The sequence below is a fragment of the Orcinus orca genome, chromosome 1, assembly GCF_937001465.1.
Source record: "Orcinus orca chromosome 1, mOrcOrc1.1, whole genome shotgun sequence".
NCBI classification, from domain to species: domain Eukaryota; kingdom Metazoa; phylum Chordata; class Mammalia; order Artiodactyla; family Delphinidae; genus Orcinus; species Orcinus orca.
Genome location: NC_064559.1, coordinates 133,841,703 through 133,864,023, shown reverse-complemented (window position 1 = coordinate 133,864,023; position 22,321 = coordinate 133,841,703). Strand labels below are relative to the sequence as shown.

The 22,321-nt window shown below is 45.7% G+C and overlaps 1 protein-coding gene across 5 annotated transcripts in view; it reads left to right on the top strand.

Annotated features, from left to right (window-relative positions):
* Nucleotides 1-1,420: 1,420 nt before the first annotated feature.
* Nucleotides 1,421-22,321, top strand: part of LRRC8D (leucine rich repeat containing 8 VRAC subunit D) — a 115,308-nt gene continuing 94,407 nt past the window's right edge. Inside the window, exon 1 of one of the 5 annotated variants that reach the window (XM_004263006.3) lies at nucleotides 1,421-1,560. The gene's annotated coding sequence lies outside the window, so the exon portion shown is untranslated. Of the gene's footprint in view, nucleotides 1,561-1,930; nucleotides 2,003-2,188; nucleotides 2,439-18,329; nucleotides 21,944-22,321 lie in introns of those variants that run through there. The other 4 variants (XM_012533702.3, XM_033432369.2, XM_004263005.3 and 1 more) reach the window with 4 other exon arrangements.

Sequence of the window (22,321 nt, the reverse complement as noted above, 5' to 3'; positions counted from 1 at the left end):
TGTCAAAAGGGCTCGAAATCTAGTGTCATCTTGTGAGTAGTCTAGGACTGTCCCTTGAGTGTGTTCTGGACCTCTGTTCATACTCCTCCTCAGTGCTGCTCTACTTTACTTCCAGTGCCTGAGGAACAAGTGCTCACTCTCCAAGGGTCAGTCCTACCCCCTTCTCTCTGAAGTCTTTCCCGAAACCCTAGAAAACCACTCTCTTTACTGCCTCATTAAATCTGAACTCACACTTTCCTGAGTACCTGTAACATTTTGTGCAGCATGCTTATGAGCAACATTTAGATGCTTAGTAAATGCTGACTGAACATTCACTGACATGGAGAGATCTTGGGAGAAGAGAGATGAGATTTCCCATTGTTCACAGAAACGGGTGGATTCAGATGAAAGGAGATATTGAAGTACTGGGTTGGAACCATTTGTCATGTTAAAAACCAACAATTCCAAACATCCCTCCTGACGTTATTTCTTGACCCCTACGTTTCCCCAACCACGAAAAAGACTGCAAATATTCTTTGATCTTACCACAAAAACAAGAGGGAAAACTATCATGTTGGGAAACACTTCTTAGCGGAGGACAACCTTTCGTCTGCCTGCTTCAGATACAAGACATTTTTGGCATAAAAGAATGGGGGGGGTGAAGAGTAGACTCAGAATAAAACAAGAACTGACTCTCTCGTTGTATGTTTAATAGCAGACACTGAACAAATGAGGGTGGGACGCTATTCGTGCCAAGATAAAGTTGTGTGTGCCCCAAATCCTAGGAAAGCGCGTTCACCGTAGGGTTGGAAGCCGCCGAAACGACTTTTACTCAAATTTCCCCCCACCATTTCACCGCATCCCCCACCCCACCCCCGTCTTACTATCCAGAGCTTGAGTTGACAGGATAGCCCCAGGGGGGATGAAGCTTCCTGAGGTGGCCTCGCGCCCGCCTGGCGACACTGGCCGCCGGGCCCCGCGCCCTGTCCAGGGGGGCGTTTTACAGCTGAGCGATGGGGCGACTGCGAGCTACTGCGGCTGCCCCTCCCCGCCGGCTGCACCTGCGCGCAGTCCAGCAGCCTCCCGCCGCCAGCGTCAGACCCCGGGCCACCGAACTCGCCACGCCGCCCCTCCGGCCAGCACGCCCGGCGGCGGAAGCGCCCCGACCTCCGGCAGACGCGGGAGAGCCGGCGGGGGAGAGAGCTCGCCATCACATGGAGGCCCGAGCCCGCCCCATTGGCTGCGGCCGAGCCAGTCGCGGCGCTCGCTGGCTGCGGTTGGTCCCGGAGCTGCAGCGCCTGCACGGGCCCGGAGTCCATGTTACGCTTTGTTTAATTCCCCCCGCTACAGAGTCATGTGCTGCTGCTCTCGTCGCCGCCGCTGCCGCCGCCCGTGGTGCCCCGGCTCCTCCGCCGCGCTTCGAGGTGGCAGCCGCGGGCGGGGCCGCGAAAGCAGGGTCCTGGGCGCCGCGCGCCTCCGCCGCCCCGGCACGTCCGGGAGCAGCCACCGCACGCCGCAGGTGATGCCGCCACCTCCCGCCTCCGCCTAAGCCGGGGCTAGGCGGCCAAGCTGCCCCCCAAGGTTGGTGCGCGCCTCTCCGGGGCAGGGGCTGGGGGCTGCGCCGGTGGGAGCCGTGCCGGAGCCGACGCGCGCCACCCCGGCGCCGGCGACCTGCCCCGCGGCGCCGCGGCCCGAGAGGAGGCTGCGGCTGGGACCTCGCTGCCGGGGGGCCAGGAGCCCGGGGACGGGGTAGGCGGGCGGGGCCGGGCGCCCGCCTCGGCCCGCTGGGGCCCGAAGATCGTTCTGCTTTCGGCAGTTTGAGCGGCGGGCGCCGCGGCAGCCGAGTGGGCCCCGCGAGAGCACAGTGCCTGCGACCGCCTCCCTTCGGCTCCCCCCACGCGCGCTCCCTTCTCTCGCCTCCCTCCGCCCCATCGGAAGGGCGGGGAGACCCGGTTACGGCTCCACTGATTCTTCCCGGAGGTGGGTGTTTGGTGTCTGGCCTCGCTGGCCCACTGCCCAGAAGGTGAGCCCTTCAACTTCTCCAGAAACGCTTCCCCTCCGCCTCCTTCCCGCGCCGGGTGGGCTGGGCTGGGAAGTGAGGGCTCGCCCCGCCCTCAGCGCGAGAGGGAGGGAGCCGGGGGCCCGCAGGTGCACCCAGCCCGCCCCGGGCCATCTCCGGGTTGGGTACCGGTATAATCCGCTTCTAGCTTGTTTGGAAGCGTGGGCACTTGGGAGCCGGACTTCTGCTCAAATCCCGTTCAGTGGCTTGGAAAGGAGGAGGCTTGAGGGTGGTTGCTCAGGGAATCATCACCTCCGCTTACTGGAGGGTTGATAGGGGCCTTCCTCTTTCTCTCCCCTTCATTTGGGGTATCCCTTATGGATAAAGAGATGAGTTTTTTTGGTTTCTTACAAAGCCAGCCACGGTAAAGAAGAGCTGCCGCAGGTCGAGGGGAGGAGAGGTAGGTTCCTGCTGGAGAGGGAGAGGAGGGGTATGCGGCCCCATTTGGATACGCAGTTGGGGGTGTATGTGGCAGAAGGTGGGGACGTAGGGTTTCAGAAAAGAAATAGTGCAAAGGTGAGAGTGTGGGAGCACTCAGGAGGCGCAGGGGATGGGGAATGGGTATCGGGGAGTCCTTAGCCGACTGTGGGGCCCAACTTGAGCCACTTGGACTCCTGTGTGGCTCTTTCTGTTTTGCAGATTTCCTCCTTTCCTTCTCTTTGACTTTGAAAAAAATATTTCGTGTTGGGCAAGGAAAGCTTTGAGGACGTATTTTGAGAGATTCAGGAGTAAAGAGAGAGCTGACTTATGGAAACTTTCCTTAGCAGCTTTGATAATAAAATTCTAGACAGGCTGCATTTATTGAGCACCTATTATGTGTTCTGTGCCAGACGTTGGAAGAGTCTGGGCAGGCAGGGAATTCCCGTCTGCAGTACTGGTTAGGGCTGTTTACTTCATAAGCAACCGAAGAGCGCTTCCAAGTGCCAAGAATGACAGTGATTCAGACCTTCCCCGCCAGAGCTTCTGGGGCCTCTGCATGGTACAGACCTGTGGGAAGAACCCTGCACCATTCCCAGTAAATGGGGTCTTCAGGCAGCATTTATTTTTACAGCCCATTAATACTGACCAGACACCTCCCATCAGCTAGGACATGGTGAGAGTTGTCTCTTTTCCTGTATTCGACATCAAGTGACTAAAACCCTGTTAAAATACAAGAACAAGATAGGAAGGATCCTGAGATGAAAATTAGGTAAACTAGGGTTCCGGCAAAGTTGTTGGTCTCTATAGGTTAGTAAGGGAGCCTCCCATGAAATGATTAGGTAATCCATAGAGCTGGGGAAAAAGCAATCCAGAATCTTAAATCGGCATGGTTTATTTATATATTTGAACATTTTATCTTAGATTTGTCTCATTTTTATTGAGGGTGTGTGAGTGTGTACTTTGTTGATTAAAACCTAACACATTACAAGGTTGGAGAGGAAACTGTCCTTACATGACCCAGCCCTCCAGTCTCTTCATGACCATGTGGAATGGTGTATGATGCAACAGTTAAAGTATTGAGCCATATTTGTATCCTTTTCTTTCTGCCAAGGTTTACAGAATTTAAAAAACTTGGTCAAAGCTTCACCTTTTTTTTCTTAATTTTTATATTTAGCAGAACTTTTTTTGATTAATTTTTTTTAAAGTGTGCTGTGTTTGTAAGGTCCCAATAGCTGAATTATTTTGGTAGCTGTATTTTGGAGATCGGACTTGGTTCAGTCTCAGTACTGTAGGTGAATTGGTACTAGCTATGAAAAAGTCAAAGTTTTGTCAAAACTGTGCTCATGATTACATATGTACTTGAAATGGCAGTTGGTAAGGGATTTCACATATTTTTCATGTATCATTGGAGCTGATGTTGACATTTTGAGAAATGCCAGCCAATATTTATTAAGTACCAGCAAGAAGCAGAGAACCAGAGTGGGTGCTGTGATGCCTTAACCAGGAAGAAGAGGATTCTTGTACGTACGAATAGAGGGCAAGTAAGACCGCCCACGTGAGGACACCACCAGAAGCAAGGGATTGCATTTGTCTAGGAGGCCAAGGAATACCGAGAAGAAAGGGTGTTTGGAGCCAGCTGGGAGTGCTGTGTGTGTTGGGGAAGAGGGAAGGAGCACGTATTAGGGGAAGCGTTGAGGTGTGTCATGGGTCAAAAATAGGTTTGCCTGGCTGGAGCAGAGAACATGAAGGGAGGTAGAGGGGATCTAGTTAGTGGAAAACTTGAACCACAAGTCAGTGGTGTTAATCATTTGCCTCAAGAGTGGGTCTCCACAGGGGGGTGACTTTGCCTCCCAGCAGACATTTGGGAATATCTGGGCACGGTTTTATTTTTGCTTGTCCTAGCTAGGAGGCAGGTGCTACTGACATCTAGTGAGTAGAGGCCGTGGAGCCTGCTAAACATCCTGCAATGTGCAGGGTATCCCCCATGACAAAGAATTATCCCTTCTGAAACGTCAGCAGTGCCATGGTTGAGGAACCCTGCCTAGACAGGGAAGGTAAAGGCCGCTGTGAAGTGAAGTTACATCTCAGAATAGGCCTCGAAGGAGGTGGTTTTGACATGTGAGGAAGGATGTTGAGGTTGGGAAGCCAATCTAGGAGACTTGTGCTATGCTTAGGCCAGAAGTGGTTAGGATCTGGGCAAATTCTAATCAGAGAAAAAGGCATTTTTGAGAGATCGTGGCAGATGAGCTAGCAGGGCAGTATAATATTGGGTAAGTGGAGAATCACAGAATTGAAATTGGTATTTTAGAGAAGTCTTGGTCCAACTTCTTTACTTGAGTAATTTCTTATACTTGTGAGGCAGCCTCTGTTTAAACACCACCAGGAACAGGGACCTCTGTACTTATGAAGACATGTCATCATATCTTTGGACTGTGTGTAGGATTATTATTTGAGCTGAAGACTGCCTCCCCGAAACTTTGTTCTGTTGATTCTTGTCCTCTGGAACTACCCACTTCCCCAGGACAGCCCATCGAATGGGCAAAGACAGAATGACGTCCCCCTCCTGGCCCTCCAGCTGACTAACTTTTCTCAAAGCAAAATAGTCCCAATTCTTTTCACAGTCCTGCATGGGACATGGTTTCTGTCTTCTCAGTTTGTCTACATCTCTCATGGAAAGTTATGGCGAACTGGAATTGAGTATGGTAACTGAGACCTGATCTGGTTCACAAAGAGTACAGTAGGACAGCTATTTCCTGAGACCAAGGCACAAGCATCTACTTTCTGCAGCTTAAGCTTACAAAACTGCCCATCACAGACTCATGTACAGGATTCTGGACAGTCAGAACTCCCAGATATTTGTTGTATGAACTGCTGCATCCTGTATTCATCATGCAGATTTGGGTGTGTGTGTGTGTGTGTGTGTGTGTGTGTGAAGTTGAATGGACGTGTTTTTGGTTTGTTTTTGTCCCTGTTCAGTTCTATCCTATTTATTTTGGTCCAGTCTTCAGGCCTTTTGGGATTTTAAAATCTTAGTTCTGCCTCGTAATCACATGAGAGAGGAGTGGAGGACGACTTTGTCAAAAGCTTTGTAGTCACTTATGTTAATACTTCATGAAACCCAGTACTTTGTTTGGCACTGCTGGTCCTGTTTGACAGCTGGGCGTGCTGGGTGATGGAGGTGAATTCCGGGGGTTGATTAGCCCCAAGTTTAGGGGCGTCTGAGAAATTTGTGTTCGTGGCCAAGCTACACTGAGTTAGGCTCTTGCTAATGTTTGCACCTGAGGTGCCCTTTCGAAATTATTTCAGGCTGTTGCAAGCTTCTGAAATCGGTACTCCTCTGGGGTCTTTGTAATTCTGTTTAGACATCTGGAAGAGCATTGCTAATGTTCTGTGCAAATCTGAAGCTTGCCAAATCCGAGTTGCTTTTGAAATTTGTGAAGAGGTAAACTGGGTAATAACTGGTATTGGCAAAAACCATGGATGAAGTTTGTTCCCACTCAGGCTAAGTGTTTTTTTTTTCTTCTTTTGTTTTTTTTGTGTTTTGCTAGTGTGCCTGAAATACTTCATTAGTGAGAGCTTTACATTTGGGGAAGGTGGGGGGTGTTGGGGATTAGAGATAGGCCTTTCTCCCAGTACTAAGCTTTAGCTTGTGGGTGGTGTAATATCGCACTTAGCAGATTTCACGTGTCTTCACTGAGAAGATATTAGGAAATTACCATTCTTGGATGTCTTTTGAAGCGGACAGGTCAGAAGTCCTAGGTAACTTAGTGCCAAGTTCTCCAAATGTTCTAGATCTATCCAGCAAACTAGATTTAAATAAATTACTTGATTCAGGTGGTTGCCATCCAACAGTGTAGAGAGTGCTAGAACAAAATTCCAGATCTCATAGCCAAAATGTGTAACCTCTTTGTTACGAACGTCCATTGTGCCCCAGTTCGTTGCAGGTGTGTTGCCTGTCCAGATGGTACAGTCTGCTTGCTCTCACTTCTGTGCTAGCCCACGTTGGAAACCTGTCTGTATCCTCTGGAGATGAAGGATATTCCTATGAGAAGAAGGGATTTTTGTGAATTTATGAGATTTCTTGAGGAGGGAAATATTTGAAAACCCTTGGAGACTGTCCTTTTACACTTTCAAAGGCTGTATCAGAGTTGAAGTCACCTTGGGATTGAGGATTCAGTGTATCATTTTTGAGTAGGAGGAGAGAATTTTACAGATGGCAGTGATCAATGTTTGAATTAGATAGATGAGGAAATTGAGGCCTGTGGAGCTGATGGAGTGACAGAGCAGGCATTAGAATCCACCTCCCTTAAAGACCACAAATTAAATCTAAGGCTAAAGACATCTCTGCTTGGAGGTGTGTAAACAGTGGGGTCCCTTAGGTCTTACTTACATAATTGATCCAAAAGAAGGAGTACCCAGTGAAATTTCTAGGTTTACAGATGACAGTAAGCTCTTCTGAATTATGAAATAGCTAACCAATGGGGATTTACTCCAGGAAAACTGTGCTGGGATATGTTAGTCATCAGAAGATTTGCAGGTGAGTTTCTTTGTGGGCAAATGTGAAGTCAGGTATTAAGGAGGGAATTATGGAGCTGTCACAGGATGATGTTTTGGTGGGAAAATCCAGGAAAGGGCTTTGAAAATACTTGCACAGTGTTGTTCCAGCTTGTTGTTGCAGATTAAAAAGGACAGGAAATACTAAGCTTCATCAAAAGATTTTGGCAACAAAACAGAAAACACAGTCTTAATTGAGTTTCTACCGTGCTTTGTTCAAAGCATGGGCACCTGACTTTAGGCAAGACACCAGAGCTGGAGTGAGCAACGTAACGGTACCTAGAAAGGGTAGACAGTCCTGCCAGAATGGAAGCTCCATGAGGACAGAGCCTTGCCCATCTGCTTTTATGATGTAAATATTAGAGTTTCTAGTATCAGGAAGAAGACAGCTGGGAGGAGATGTCTCTGAAGCCCATGAAACCACTAGATTAGGGACAAAGGAAACCTGGATTGTTTCCCTAATCCTAGCAAACCTGAATGTGCTGTTTCAATTGCCTGCTTCCTTGTCTGCCTGCTCCAGTACTCTGTCAGTGTGGTGAAGGCAGGGATGTATCTGTCTTGTGCTCCACTGATTTCCTAGGGCCCCACACGTGGCAGGCCCTGCATTGGTATTTGACACCTGAAGGAATGCATGAAGAGGTGCATTCCTTAAAGCTTTATAAGATATAAATTCAGGATTAACGCAAAAAAAAAATAGGGTACCAGTTTTACTTAGCCCTGGCTGGCATCACAATCAGCCTGGGGAAGGTTTTAAAGTTACATGAGCGCAGACCTTTCCCCATACCTATTGAGTCAGAGTCTCTGGGAGTGGAGTTTCATTTTGAAAAGAGCCCTCTTCGCTCCCAAGTGGTTCTGGTGTGCAGCCAAGACTGAGAACCACCATCTTGCATAGTTGTACAGAAAGGCTGGTATTGACTGGAGAAACCTTCAGAAAGTTGAAACATTTGTGGCTGACAGGCCCACAATTGGTAGTTAAGACGAGGAGCTCTAAGGATACATCTGTGTCCTTGGAAGATGATGACCAAGACAGCAGATGTCCACTGTGTGGCCCTTGGTGCCTCCATGAGATGCTGTGTCCTGGATTGGATGGCATGAGGGGCTCAACCTGCAGTCCGTTCTTGAGCAGTTGTTTCCAGAGTGGATCCATAGTGACAGTTACACCAGCCTATGGAAAAATAAGAATAAAGACTGCAGCAGGCTTTTCGTGTTTAATTTTAGTATTAAGTTTGTTCAATTTAAAGGATTTTTTTTTTTTAATCTTGGGATCTCTTATTTTGAGGGGTTAATTTTTTTTTTCCTTTTATAGAAGGATGGTGATGGTTTGCTTTTGGTATCATTTCTTGGTCACCTAAAACCTGGTAGTTTTATAACAGTCTTCTTTTGAAATTTTACTAGTCTGTGGTATCAATCAAAAGTCTGGGAATTACTACTTCCCTGAGGTGTTCAGGATGTCCATGTCCTCCTCTTGACACCTGCTATTGGGGAAGGATCACACATATCGATGTTAGATTCTATTATGAACATTTTTTAAAAATTAATTAATTAATTAATTTATTTTTGGCTGTGTTGGGTCTTTGTTGTGGTGTGCGGGCTTCTCATTGCGGTGGCTTCTCCTGTTGCGGAGCATGGCCTCTAGGCGCGTGGGCTTCAGTAGTTGTGGCACGCGGGCTCAGTAGTTGTGGCTCGCGGGCTCTAGAGCGCAGGCCCAGTAGTTGTGGCGCACTGGCTTAGTTGCTCCGCAGCATGTGGGATCTTCCTGGACCAGGACTCAAACCCGTGTCCCCTGCATTGGCAAGCGGATTCTTAACCACCGCACCACCAGGGAAATCCCATGAACATTTAATTCCTTAAAAAACCTTTTACTTTCCTTCTCTGCTTGCTGGTAATAGGAGCTTTGCCAGAGAAGGTTCCACTTCCCCAGCAACCCATAAATCCCATTGCTAAATCTCAGCATCAAAAGATCACCAGTACTGCAATGAATTCTACAAAGCAGGGAGAAGGAAGGAAGTGCAAGGCAGCCGTTCTCTCTGAAGGCTGTCAGCCACCAGGAAGCTGCCTCTGCAGAGCTCACTCAGTGGAGACGGGACAGATTCATGCCCATCACACTGGGAATGAAGTGCCGTCTGTCAAATTCTCTTGTTCCCAAGCCAGTTCTGAGAATTATTTGAATATTAAAAGTCTTTGGAAAATGACCCCCATGATTCTTGCAATGGCACCCTACTGAAGTAAGCTTTTAAAATTAGTTTATTATCAGATATAACTAGTGTTTTTTTTAAAACTGAACTGGTCAAGAAGTAATTGAGCGATTTATGGAATACCCATAGCTAATAACAATAATCATTTCTTAGGCATTTACAGATTGTCCAGACCTATGCCCTGGAATTTACATGCATTCTCATTTAATCTGCAAAACAATCCTGAGTGGAAGGTGGACTTATTCCCACTTTAGAGATGAGGTAACTGAGGCTTGAGAGGTTATGTGATTTGCAAAAAAAAAATCACAAAGAAGTGGTGGAGGTGGAATTTGAAGCTAGTTTTGTTTATTTCAAAACTCATTCTCTTAATGTACTGCACTCTTCTCGTTTATCTTAGATTTCTTTGTATTCATTTTATAATATTATTAATATTTCTTTTAAAGAAAGAGGATCTAATTTTGATGTGTAAAGAGACCTTACAGCTTGTCTAGTTCATGCTCCTCATTTACGGACCAGATCTGAAGCGTGGGTACACAGCTGAGGAGAGCTATAGGGGCACCCAGCTCTGCAGGCTTCCAGGCCAGAGTTCTCATCAGCGCACAGTGGTTTTAGAAAACGTCAACCTGTCGGTAAAACCACTTGAGTGAAAGTTGATTCTAGAATTGAGAGGGTAATGTAAAATCACTTATTTTGGTGCTTTTTCTAGCCCTATTCTCTTTTATCATCAATATTGGTGATAGAATGCCACTTGTAATAGCACGCACTGAGTGCCCTCCTCCTAATTAGATCTGACCCTACAACACTACTGTACATAAATATATAAAGATGTAGCTAATATTTGTTAAGGTGTTTTATCCCAATGTTTGCTGAATAAATGCTATCACAAATATATGCAGTTAAAGACAAGTAATCCTTACCCATATCCTCTGAGTTAATGATGATGAATCAAGAAATATCCAGATATCTGTGTGATATGTAGTCTGTCTTGTTCATAGATTGATTATGCTCCAATATAATTATTTCAGTGGAGTGAATTCACTCTGTTAGAGTTTCTACTTTAATGGTTCTATTGTTCATATTAACATCTAGCCAATAACCAAGTACAAATTGGGAAATGGTCTGCAGTGTTACACAGCTTGCACAAATGAATCCCCTTCCTACACACACGCACGCACATGCACGCACGTACGCACGCATGCACACACACCCAGAGGCTTTCTCTTTCAACTTAGTTCTTTTCTAGTATTTCTCTATTATGGGACATTTTCCTTTTTGTTTAGTTCTAAGTTCTTTTCTTTATGAATTATTTGTACCTGGAAAATTCTGTACGAAGCAGAAACTTTATAATTACATCTGTAATTTGTGCTCTAACCAGGGAGAGTTAGATGCTAGCTGTGGTCTCAGGCATATCCCAAACACTGCCCGAAGCGGGCCTCACATGGGATAATTTATGACAGCTGGTACTCAACCTCAGGGTAGGGTGATCAGGAGGGAGTGGGGGGTGAACCTGGGCTGAACCAGCAACTGCAGGTCCTGTCTAAAAGGGGCCTGTTGAGCAGATCTGTTCAGCAGCCAACTGTTGCCATATGGGAATGTGGGCCAGTCTTGACAGATCTTCTGATTTTTTCACTGTAAGCCAGAAATCTGGATTACTTAAAAATCTCCTGATTTTAAAAGATTGGCTAACACGACGTTTTAAAAAGAACTTCCTGCAGACCAAACAAAATAGCTTTGTGGGCTGGATACAGCCTGTGAGCTTAGGCCCTTAGAGATAGATAGCCCTTTAGTGGCCAGGTAAATGGAAGCATATGATTTAAATAAAAGCATAATACACTTTTAAAAAGTGGAAACAAAGCAAAATGATGTCATCGTTTTATGTACCACACACACACGCACACACACACACACACACAACACACACACAACACACACACACATACAGAAAGCAGAACAAAACAAACCCAAATCCCCATACTTGTAATGGTAACAATTTCTGCCCTTTAAATTTGGTTTGTTACATCCAGAGTGGTTACATTTGAAGGGGTTGTCCTGCCTGAGGAGTGACAGACTCAGAGAGAAATACGCGGAGTATGGGAATGCAGCAGGTAGGAGAAGATACGGGGGCGGGGGTGGGGGGGAGGCAGGTGGGCCCCTTGGTAGAGAACAAAGGGTCAGAGCCGCTTGGAGGGCAAGAAGGATCGTCCCCCCCAGAAGATAGGTGAAGAGGAATACTCCGTTATATCTTAACATTGATTTGGGGGTTATAGGGAGGAGAGGGAGATGAAAGAGGAGTCCTTACATGAGAAGGGAACATTGTGATGTGATAAATATTCAGAAATAGCACAGAAGCTCTGGTTGGGCAGAGGGCTGTTGTTTTGCCGTTCCTAGTGTGCACGTCAACTTGTGTGGTGGCTTCTTGAAAAGGAGAATTGGAGTGAAAAGGAAAAGAAAGGATTTAGGTCAGGAGAATATAGAGTGAGGAAAGGAAGAGGCGACGACAGGACAGCTGGCGTCACAAAGTAAACCAGGAAAGCTGAAAACGTTTCCACGGTACAGACAAGCACTCTTCCCCCACCCCGTAAACCACGGCATTGTCTGAGCGGCGATAGCCCCGCCGCTCCCGGATGGCTCTGGACTCCAGCTTGTTTGGCTTGCGGGGGGCTGGTGTGCTCAGTGCCACTGGTGTAGCCCCCATGGTCCCTTCGTGTGAAGTCAGTGGCCGCAGGGCTGCACCTGCCCCGCCAGGCACGCTGATTGGAGGTCAGTGCAGGCTGAGTTTTAGCCCCTCTTCCTGGCTGGGTGCCCCCGGGCAGGCCATGACCCCAGACCTGTGTTGTGACCCTTCCTTCTAGTGCTCCTGTCTTTAGTTTTATCTGCTGTCCTGGGGAAAATCCTTCCATTGTTTAAGTCTAATCTGTTGTTGTACATACGCCCTCTCCGAAGGAGAGGAGAGGTGATACTCTAGCAGCTCTGTTACTAGCTGAGTCTAGACTTTTAGCCTGAGAGGGGATTTTTAAAACCATTTTTCTCTTAATCATCCCAGGGGTAGCACATTGTTCTTGGAATTCCAGCATTTTCTGGGAAATAAACCTTTTGATTCATCAGCAGGTTTTATCCCAGTCCTTAGGATTGCCGTCCCTCTGTGACCTGAACCATGTCTTTCTCAGCTGGTATAACTTTAAATTTTTAACGCTTTGGTTGTTTTCAGAATATAAAGCAAATTTTACAGATGTTCCCCTGTGTTAGTTAGTTCAATGCTATAAGTTCTTCGTTTTGTTTTATTTAGTTTCTCAGCGTGGAAGCCCCTTTGTAGTATGGAGAGAATGGGTACAGATTTACTTGCACTGTTGCTGGGAAGGAGGAAGATTCTTCGAATTCCACTGTTTGTTCTTCTGGGGACTCTAGTCCACAGATGGAAATCCTGGAAGATCCTATCAGGAAGTGAAATTTGTAAATAATCGTTGTGCTGGTTTGGGGCGTTATGGATTAACGAATTGTGCAAGAAGTCTTCTTCAGCCTTCTAAAATACACTTGAAAAAGAACACAATTGTAGAGAGTAATCTATTCTGGAAATAATAATAGGAAACACTTGCGTAGTACTTACACATGCCTGGCACTGCTTGGAGCACTTTATATGTATTAGGTCATGTGTTCCTCACAACAGCCCATTTGTAGCAGAGAACAACAAGGCCCAGTTGCCCTGTCTGGCTGCACTTCCCCATCTCTGTGAGCAGCCAGGGGACTCAAGGCCACAGAGCTGGAAGCGACAGAGCTGTGATTGGAACCCAGGCAGTCATGGCTTCAGAATCTGTGCTTTTGAGGACTGCGTTATGGCCTCTTGTACTCTTCTCACGACAAGGATTGCACATAGGCTGTACAAACTTTTTTTGCTTTCCATATCACCTCAGCTTTAAACTCAGGAGCAGGGTTTGATTTTAAAAAAAAGAAAATTATACTCCTTCCCTAATACCTCCTCCCCAAACCACATGAACAAACAGAATTGTCAGGAGACAGTTTCCGTCTAGGAACAGAAACTAAAGGGTCTTCCTGGAACACTGTCCTAAGATACCGGACTGATCATTCTAAGGGCTGCAGGTGGGGCCTCCTTGCTGTGACAGCCCTCACTCTTGGCACCAGATTTGTTTTTAAGAGGACAGAAACTCTTACCTTTACAACTAGTGGATTTGGTGAGCTTCTGAGAAAGTTTTAAAAATTGCTTTTCACACTTCATAAAAGTCCGTGGGAAGGGCCAAGGACTTGGAGCTTAGATGACTTGAGTTTAGTCCTGGCACTCTTCTGATCGCTACTGACTGTGTGGCCTTGGACTTCCCGACTTGGGTTTCATCCCCTGTAATTGGTGGAGGGGGTGGGGTGATAACGGCAATAGGATTGGTTTGGTGAGGATAAGAAGCTATTACATAGGACGATGTTTTATTGACAACAATGGCCGTGTGTGTTAGGCAGCTGGGGACCCGCGTGTGCTCTGTGAGCCTCGGGAGTCTTTCCCGTTGGGTGAGTGGTGAGCTGGAGGCTTGGGAATTGGTGGGAAGGTTTGCGTTGATCTGAGCTTCTTTCCTTTCCTGTTCTCTCCTTACCTGTGGTACAGTGTGGATGATAATGTGGGTGTCCGCTCAGTTTCTGGCCCAAACTCCTTTTCCTCGGTGCCCCCTCCTGCTTTGGGCTCGCCTCCAGTTTGCCTACAAAGTGCTGTTTGTTGTGAGGGTGAAGCGGGCAATTCTCTGGGCAGTGCAGTTACTGTAGTTCAAAGCAGAAAGCCAAGCTGGAGGAGGAGGGACAGACAGGGCTTGTTCTTTAGAATTTTGTACATTGATTTTTGAAGGATTTTTGAAGGAAAGATGACTTCTCAATAGAAATATTATGAAATGCCCTTCATAACAGAACAAAATCGGGCAAGGAGAAAGGGCTTTAAGAAATCACTGCTTACTACTTTGAAAGCAAATGCTTTTGTTTGTTTGTTTGTTTTTGAGTGGAGGCAAATACTTCTGGAACTCTTACTATGTCTGCAATGCATTCTGGTAGGATAGGAAACAAAAATTGATAAATGATATTTACAACAGCTGTCATTTTGGTGCATTTTAGGTGGTCCGCATTGGGCCACTTTTCCTGTTTTATCCTCAAATTAGTCATGAAGGTAGGAATCATTTTGTGTGTGTCCCATTTCAAAGATTATAAAATTGAGGCTCATAGTATTTAAATAACCTACCAAGGGTTACAGTGCTAGTAAGTAACCGGAAGAGCTAAACTTTGAGCCTAGGTCTGTCTCTCATTCACAGTATGAAAAATGAGTGTGTTACATGCCCCTGCTTTCAGGGGGAGACCACCACCTACGCAGTTTGGTGTAATTCAGCTCAGCACGCGGTATATGCTGTACTTCCTGCATGAGCTAATTTTTTTGAACATTTGTTGAGAGGAAGGAGAGACTGATTTTGATTGGAAAGATCAGAGAAGGTTTCACAGAGAAAAATAACTTGAGCAGCGCTGAGGGAACATTGGGGCAGCAAGTGCCCAAGACATAAAAGAAGCGTGTGATGTGTTCTGGGAATGGTGCTGTGACAGAGTGAGGGATGTGGGAGGGAAGGAGGGCAGAAAAGTAGTTTGGGAACAGATCACAGAGGGTCTCAAGTGTCCTGCTAAGGAATTTAGACTCCATTCCATTGCCTTTGAAGGTTATTCCATTAAACGTTCTTGAGAAGGGGAATCATTTAGTCTCTGATGTGACTGATTCTGGTGGCAGTGTCTAGAAAGGAGTAGAACGTGTGCAGCAAAGGTTCCCCAACCAGACTGCAGCATAGGGTCACCTGGGAGTCCTTAAACATACAGATTCTGGGAACACCCCATGCCCACCAGCAGCACCCACCCACCCCCTGCCCCAGACATTCTGTTTAAAAGCCTGCAGGTGATTCTGAGTGCAGTCAGATAAGGGAGTAGGGCCTGTAGACATTCTGAGGCCAATTGTGAGTTTGCCATCGTGTGGATGATTTATAAACCGTAGGAGGCGGCCAGGAATCAAACCTTGGGGAAGATCTGTCTATTTAGGTTTCATCGTTTGCTTATTATTCCGTATAGATATTAAATAATCTCAGAGCACCATCATTTTCACATAAATTTTCCCGTTCATCTACAATAGAATGCACTATGGCTCTAAACTTTATGCCTTTGTGCTAAGTCCCCTACCCTGCCCCACCCGCTTTTTTTGTTTGTTTATTTCGAAGGAAATGGAACATGCAGCATTTCCTTCGTGACTGTCCCTTCGTGGACAATCTCTCATCAGCTGTGGAGTCCGCTGCCTGGGGCATGGTGGCTACACAGCTAATAGTTCAGCCCTTCAGTCTCTTAGGAGTTGAATGGTATGATGCTCACTTGTACATTTCCTGGGACCTAGCATGAAGTTAGGCCATTTTTTTTTTTTCCAAATGTTGCAGACCCCTCCTGCTTCCGTTTCTTGAGTTCTAAATCAACGACTGACTTTTAAAGTATAAATTTTGCTGGGAGAGCAAACAGTTCTACCAAGGGAGAAGCAATTTCTCAACATTAAAAAAAATTAGAAATTATAATTTATGCTTAAAAAAATAATGTTAGTCCAAGTTTTTGCTCTCTTCTCTCTTCCTTCTCTGCTGTTCTTTATCCTGCCGTATGTTTACAAACCATTCTCATGACCTTCTGCCTGAGCAGCATATTTGTAGTGGGGCCAGATTATACATACACCACTGACTTTTTCATCTGACCTCTAAATTCAGCCTTTGAGCCCCTTCATTTCTTTGAGTTTTGCTAACAAAGTCTTCTTGTTGAAAGGAATATTATTTCCCGTGGAACTTTACTGATGGTGTGTGGAATAATAGGATCATGCTTTTTGAAGTTCAGACCGAAGGTCCTAAAATCTTAAACATATCCAGTTTGCTATTGCTTACTTTACCTTTAGTTCAGTCTTGGCATTTCAGGTCTAGAGGCGGTTACTACCCAATGGGCATCCTCAGCCCCTCCCTGAAAATTAAAGGGAGAACAGAAATGAAACCAAACTTCCTGTTTTTCCTCACCTCTCTGTTAATTTAACTAAGTCATTTGGCTTGCCCTCATTTGCCCTTTTCACCCCTCCCAGATTAACGTTATGTGCCAATTTGATTATAACAGTGTGAATAATTTCTAAGTTACTTGAATACAGATTGAATACTGTTCCTTGTGGTTCTTTTCTTCATCACACTGGTAGATGTATTCAATGTTTTTCTTTCCAGCCTGCTTAACTCCTGTGTGGTTCTTGTAGCCACGTAAGTTTCAGTTGATTTGGCCATCCTGATTGTATGGGGCACTATCAAATGCTTTGTCAAGATCAAAGCACGTGGAGTTCAGTGCATTCCCTTCCCTTGCTAATTCAGTTGTGCTGGAGGCGGGCAATCCTGGAGCCTTGCAATCCAGGATTCTGGTCAAGGTAAGGAAGCAGCCCTTCTTCCTGAGTTGGCTGTTCAGCAGATATCTTTTCCTTTCTTTTAAATATTGTTTTATTCAGCAACATGTAGCAGGCACTGCATCCCTGACCGTGTACAACCAGTGGTTACATTCTTGCTGTAGAAAGGAAAACCCCTGACCCTTTCACTTCTCTCCTTCTGCCTTAGCATGGGACTATTCCCCGTGAACTTTCGTGCTGGAGAAAGCAAGCCCAAGCCAATGGTACCCCATTGGTAGTAAAATGTGTTGGTTAAAAGTAGATTCTTTGGCCAACCAGGCTGCCCAAGTTCTGGTATTTGCTAGTAGTATTACTTTAGGCAAATTACTTAATAGCTCTTGTCTGTTTCTTGGTCTGTAATATGGAAGTAATGGTAGTTCTTGCTTCATAGAGTTGTCCAGAATAATTGAGTCAATACATGTAAAGTGGTTGGAATTTGTTTAGCTAGGTTTAGTTTAAAAAATTGATGAATAATCTTTCAAAAGTTTATAATAACGTTTCTGGGTTTTCCAGGCACTTTGTTTCTCTTTCATGCTATTTGCCTTAGTCACTCCACTGCAGGCAGAGGAAAGGAGATGAAGATCAAACTGTCCAGCTTTGCCACCTTAAATTATTTGTAAATTGCTTTTCTTCTTGAAGATTCCGTTATAATAGGTGGTTGCGAATTGATATACTCAGTAGACAATATGACTTGTTCCCTATCAACTCTTATATTGCTACTTCCCAGTGTGTAATTGTAGATATTTATATATTTAAAAAATCTTTTTAAGAACATTATTTTCTTAGTAATAAACATTATATTTATTGGACCTGTTAAATCATTTTAAGTTGTTGGGTTTTTAATGTATTATTTTTAAACGGATGCCCAAAGAGAATTTTTAAATTTTCTTTTTAATAAGGAGGCAGAAATACCCACTGCAGACAATGAACAGACAAAACACGCCTTCCAAAGAAAAATGTCTTATAGGACAGTGTTTAGTCTACACCATACACATCATGATCAACAGTCAGTAAATAACCCAAGGCTGTTCATGTTAGCAGTCTGTGCCAGGAACAGTTTGAATACTCTTAACTTATGTACAAGTATTTGCATTTAGTCAAGGTTATATGGTTTCCTGCTAATCTTTCATATTTATGTTCACTGAATCACAGTACATCAGCCGTCATGGCTCACTTTACATGTATATTTGCATACTAACTGAAGAATGAGAGGGGAAACTTGGAAAAAATGTATTAAGGTTTTGTCCATTGGGACTTCCCTGGTGGTGCAGTGGTTAAGAATCTGCCTGCCAATGCAGGGGACACGGGTTCGAGCCCTGGTCCAGGAAGATCCCACACACAGTGGAGCAACTGTAAGTCCATGTGCCACAAGTACTGAGCCTGTGCTCTAGAGCCCGCGAGCCACAACTGAGCCGTGGCGCCACAACTGCTGAAGCCCACGTGCCCTAGAGCCCGTGCTCCACAACAAGAGAAGCCACGGCAGTGAGAAGCCCGCGCACCACAAGGAAGAGTAGCCCCCGCTCACTACAACTAGAGAAAAGCCCGCGTGCAGCAAAAGACCCAACTCAGACCAAAAAAAAAAAAAAGATTTTGTCCATCACAGTTTGATCGACCTGTGGATCTGTCTTATTTATTATTTTATTAAATACTTTTCAGCTGCAACCTAAGATCATGTTTAACCTAATCTATATTGACATATTGCTAAGAATCAGTTGGCCCGTTGGAAAATACATGTTTATAGTTTACTCTTTCAAACAACTTGGGAAGTTGATGAAATCACGTGATATAGTTGAGAGAGATTCTTCTGAGTAAAAGATGTGTAGCACAGAATAATAAATCCACAGCCAAAATGCACCTACTCATTTCTTCTCAATTCAGAGGAAGAACAGACCCAGGGTGAATTTTAGCTGCATTACCTACTGCTTTGAGAACAACACCTATGAGCTCCACTTCTAGCACAGTGGTAATGAGACCTCCTTGCAAAGGCAGTTCTGAGAATCCAGTGAGGCAGGGCATGTGTGGGTCCTATGTAAATGTTACTAATTCTGCTCAAGATGTGTGTGCTTTGAAGCACTGAGCTCAGGGACATACCAGCTCACACCTGTAGCCACCCAAGCCTGTGTTTCTGACGTGTAGCTGGGTCTTCCAAGTAATGCTGCAGGTGTTCTGAGTAGTGCTTTCCTTCTCAACTTGCTTGAAACCAGGAGACTCTTGTGCCTAGGAGGGAGCCTAAACCACCTTGCAGGCAGACTTTTTTAAGTCTTTGCATCCCCTTGCTACATTTTTGCCATGGGAAATGACACTCTGGCTCCTTGAAAATGGCTAATAACTGTCCGTGGGTAAATGCCAATCAAGCCAGCCAGTTGGCTCTGAAGACATTTTCCTTGAAAGCCACGGCCCAGGTTTTGCAGAGGCCGGGAGATGAGTGTGAGTGCCAGAGACCTCCTTCACAGAAAAGCCTGTTGCATGTGCTACCCTGGAAGTGAAGACAGAGACAGGGATGCCGCTGTGAAGGCTGCTATTACAGAGAGACAGTCTCTTAGGTAACCAGATGGCTTGTTGTCATTTTTCTTTTTTTGTTTGCAGAAAATCCAGCTGTAATAATGGCCAAGATTCCTCACACAGAGAAATCGTGTGGCAGACATTTTTAATCACCAAAGTAAGGTCTTTCTCTTTTAAGATGAAGAAAGATAAGCAGCATCGTTTTGGGATATGAGTTTATCATCTCTTTCTCCACACCCATTAGTCCTCAGGAAAGCTATCTTTTGTCACTTAATTTGGAGCCTCTAAAATGGCTTTCACACTTTGCTGTGTTGGTCCACAGACTGTGGTACTTAGGGAGTGGAGACTTGCAAAATTAACCTCCAGTATTCTTCCAAAATCAGTTTTATTTTTTGTGGAGTCATTTGTGCCTACCTGGGAGCATTTTTTTCTCTTTTTATGAGGTTGTTATTTTAATATTTTTTTCTGCCTAACGGTGGCAAGGAAGAAACACTTTCCATGAAATACAGAAGGGGCAGGAGAATAGCTGAGCTGTGAGAAAGTACGATATGATGCTTTGGTCTTGTGATTGTTAGGTTATATACTTGTCAGGAATGGATGCAATCTTAGGATGTTGTATTATCCAAACTATGAACTTTGGGATCCAGGCAGCTTAATTTAAGCATGTTTCCTTTGCTTTGTCTCAAGAATTTCATTTTTCTTTAGAGGTTTAGGCTCTTGTATTTATGAGTAACAGAAATGAAGGCAGGGATACCAAAAGGTATTTTAAAATAGAATTGTATCCAAAACATGGTAATTATTGACTTTTTTTTTTTTAATGAGAGAATTGAGAGAAGTTTTGAGTTCAGTGCCCTCCTTCCTTCCTCCCTCCCTCCCACCAGGTACTTTGTGGGAAAGCAATGGCAGTGCTTTGGGAAGAAGCATTAGGTTGGTGAAAAGAAATGAAGAGTGGACAGGTCCAGGGTAAGCAAGGGACTGAGAGAAGGCAAATGATGGCAGCAGAGGCAGACCTGGACCCTAAAAGCATGCTAAGATCCCTCAGGAGGTTTTTAGTAATAAGCCCGCATGCCACTGTGCGAACCTGAAGGACGGGAGTGCATCTGCCCCTGCCCAGCCCCTACCGGCACACTTGAACTGTCCTTGCCCTTCACCTGCGTGCCCTACAGCTCCAGAGTCTGTGCTGCTGAGTGAGGTGGTGGGGAAGGGCGAGTGAGACATAGCTCATCAGCAGACAAGACAAAAGCACTCACTTTCTCCCTCACTCTCCGCTCAAGTGTCTGGGGTCTCATTGCCAAGCTTCTTAATCACCTCTTAATACATGCTCTGTTTCTTGGCTTGTCAGGAGGCTCGTGGCAGCATGCTATTGACAGGTGAGTGCGAACTAAGTGCCAAAGCAGAAGGAGATGGAAAGTGAGAGAATTTCAAGTCTCACTAAGAGTGGAGTCCATGCATGTTTTGTTTTGTGTGGTGTGGTTTTTGTTTGTTTGTTTGCCTTCCTCTTAAAAGGGCCCAGTTGGAAGAGAATTCAGGGAACAAACATTAGTCAGCAGATTAGGTTCTGAACTGGATAGACTCTGTACCTTGGCATATGAGTGGCTATCCTAGAACCTTTTGAACTTTTGCCACCGAGTAATTCTGAAAAGGCGGACAGAGCCAGTGGTAGATAATGGGAACGAGCACGGTGTCCTCTGCTCAAGTAATCAAGGTACATATTATTCAGGTGGGTAAGGAGCCTAGCTAGTTCAACAGAGTGATAGCATGGAATCGCAGGCTCGTTTGGAGACGAAGGAATGGATCACAGATGGTCCATGGGCTTGATTTTTCTCTGAGAATTCACTATTGTTTTGAGAATAAGCAGAGCGTAGAGGAAATGGCCCAGATTTTACACTTAGGAAAGAACTCTTATTCAATTCTCCATTTGACCACTTTCTAGCTAAGACATCAGGACAGTTACTTAACTTCTCTGACCCTGCTTCCTCAATTGGGAATATGAGAATAGGACTTTTGCAGATCTGTTGGGAAATATTAAAGACTAAAGGGAGATTAAAATGAGATGCTAACGCTTAGCAGGAGCTTAATGTCCATCAGTTTCTTTCTTTCAGTCAAAATTTAAGTTTTTATGTAGAATAATCATCCTTTATATTCTGTTCTCCATGTTGAGTTTTGAAACAGGAATAACTTTTATTTAAGCTATCACCTTGATGATAAAAGGAGCTGTTTATCAGAGACAGTGCTGTAGGTGCCTTGCAACCTGATAGATTCGTGTGCAAGGGCACGCAGGGTACCAGTGAATCTGTCCACACCTGGAAGCCCAGAAACTGGGCACTGAACGCATAAGCGGACTCCTGGAGCTGGTACACTCTGCCTGTGGCAGATTCTTAAACCACCTGTTTACTATCTTTTAAACACTACCCCGAAGTTCACCCAAGTCAGAGGGTGACAAAATAGACAAACGCAGAACTTTGGAACTGCTCTGTGATTCATACGCCCAGAGAAATACTTAATTGTTTTCTGGAAGAATGCACTATATGATGATCTTTTGTGTGGAATTGGTTTATGTAAATATTAGGGCTCTGTGCCGGTAAGGATCCCAGTAGACAGCCTAGGAGCCCGGAATACTTTTTTATCTTTTATTTTTTTTGGCAGTTCGTGGCTGCTGCATGAACGCTCTCCCTTTTGAGTCAGCCAGGCGCAAGAGAAGTAATTTCCCATCCAGAAGCTCTTTCGGCAGCTGAGCTGTAGTGGATATACTGGGATGTGGCTAAGTTTAAAATTGTGCGTAAATCCAGCTTCCTCTCCCCTGGAAAGGCTCAGCTTGTCTTTATACCTTCCCCTCCGGCCGATTTTTTTTTTTTTTCCGGGGGCGGAGAGGAGAGGAAAGGAGGAACACTGAGGCAGGCGGACAGCTTGTAGTTGACTTAGGTCCGCGCGGGGAGGGGGAAACCCAGGCGGGGGCTGGAAACGGAAGGGCTGCCAGTGCGCCGCAGGCGAGGCCGCCGGCAGGGGGAGGCCGGGCCGCGGGCAGCCACCTCGCGGGCCGCCGGGGTGGCGGGTCGCCCTCCGGGAGAGCGCTGGGTGCCGCGGACCGTGCGAGGCGGGCGGCGGTGGTTATGCAACCCGCAGCCCCCTCGTCCGCCCTCCTCGCCGGCCTGC